Genomic DNA, 2,127 nt, shown 5'->3' with positions numbered 1-2,127 from the left:
TGCTTTTTCTTTTTGGAAACAAAATAATTTGATCACCATTTTCGGAATTTTTATTTTTTCATAGAAATTACAACTTTATAATTTGTTCTAAGTTAAATAGTCTGCAGAAAGTCTGCAAATATTCTGCAGACTTTCAGCGGACTCCTGTTTGCAGAAAGTCGATTACTTTCAAAAAATACGAAAATTGGTATTCCACTATTTTTTTAATTATCCAATAAAAATGTACTGTTTTGGTGAATTAATTTTGGTCATTACAAGCTTTGTTAAATTGATTCTTAACGTCCCTTATATATGTTTTCGTCATTCAAATTGTAAATTAAGGCTTGGCTGTATTATCCACATAATTGTTAGGAACCCCTTTTTATTTGATGCCATCTTATTAATTTATTTTATAAATCCCGTTTAGTTTTTCATCTATCTAATCATTCTCTTCTTAAATTTCATTTTCAAAAAACGCCACTCCACTTAAAAGAATTACTTTCTCTATATTTTTAGTAAACTCTGTTGTTTACAATCGTAACATTTGTTCTACTTATAATTAGTCAGCACTGGGCATATTTGTTTATATCGATTTTCTTACAATAAATCTATTTCTTATTTCTAATAGTGGCTAAAGTTCATGACGTTTCTCTAAAAATATAAAAAAAACGTTTTTTTCTTCACCTCAAGCATTGCCATAATTTGTTATGGTTCAAAAATAAAAAATTGAAAGATTTTGTATATATTTCACTTGATTTAATAAAAAATTAATTTCCTTTGTCGCTATTCTTTAACCATTGGATTCTATCATTAGGAATACTTTGCCATACTTTGTCAAACTCATTGTGTCATATTTCGCCATCCTTTACCCATAGTTTCCCAGTTTGACATATTTTACCCATATTTTAATTTCTAACCGGGTTGCCATTTAAATCAAATATTTAAAAGTAGTATTAAGTATTAGTTTCATAATCAAATACGAATGTGATGTTAGTTTTCCAAAATTCAAAATGGCGGATCCAATATGGCAAACGACATTTTTAAAAATCAATTGGATTCTCTTGAAAATCATTACTCGGGGATTTTCGGAATCGCTGGTTTCGAATCTAATATTAGTTTTTCAAAATTCAAAATGGCGGATCCAATATGGCGGAGACGGAGATTTTAAAAAATCTGTTGGATTCATTTGAATTCCAAGTTAGATCTAAATTGCACTGAATGTCTCGAAGTATTTTTCAAATACGAATGCTGAATCATAAGTCAATAAAAAATACGTTTTGAATCTTTACATAATTTTCTTTATTTTGTTTAATATGTACTTCTAAGAAAACAATTATAATGACATATTCAATAAGTGAAGAGTAAATACAATTTTTCTTTAAAAAAATTATTAAAAAAGCGAAAAATCGCGATTAAAAAAAGTGCTCAGTCTTTGATTTTAATTTTTCTTGAAAAATTGTCCGGAAACAGCCCCCTAACATTCCCAAAAAGAAAATCAGAGGTAGAAGAAAGGCGAATTTGAACTTATTCGAGAGTGTACAATGAAATTCAATACTTTTTTTAAATTTAAAATACGAAAATACTTCTAGGACAACAATTTTGTTGCTTTAAGCAAGAAATGCGTTCAACATTTTCAATCAAGTCCTTTTGTAGTGCGTCAGGTAGGTACCTAAAGTAACTTATCGCCTAATAAATTCAAGCCATTAGACTTTAGGAAATAATGGTTCTCCACCCGTTTGCAACCGAAACCCAACAATGTCTATGGCTTGCATAGAATATATATTGAGTCTCAAATCAAGATATCGATTGAAAGTTTCGCGTACTGTTTCCAAGTGTTTATGTGAGAATCCGATTAGGAATATTCGCATGGTTGATCAGAAGGAAGTGAATTACTATTATCGAAAACGCTCTTGCGTTTCTAATCTTCTAAGGACAATTACTAAGCGATTTCACCTGGTACAATGCACTTTCATGCATTTTATACAAGAACGATGACAAATGAGAGTTCCAAAGCTCTGTGTTCTCGCGTTCACGTCTCAGCAGCAAAAAGTCTCAAAGAAAAAGTTTTCTGAAACAGAAAAAAAATCAGAAATAAATAAATAAAAAAATATGACTTCAAAAGATTTGTTGAACACTACAACTTTTCTT

The sequence above is a fragment of the Leptopilina heterotoma genome, unplaced genomic scaffold (assembly GCF_015476425.1).
Source record: "Leptopilina heterotoma isolate Lh14 unplaced genomic scaffold, ASM1547642v1 Lhet_11, whole genome shotgun sequence".
Classification (NCBI taxonomy): Eukaryota; Metazoa; Arthropoda; class Insecta; order Hymenoptera; family Figitidae; genus Leptopilina; species Leptopilina heterotoma.
Note: the sequence above shows the minus strand (reverse complement) of the source record.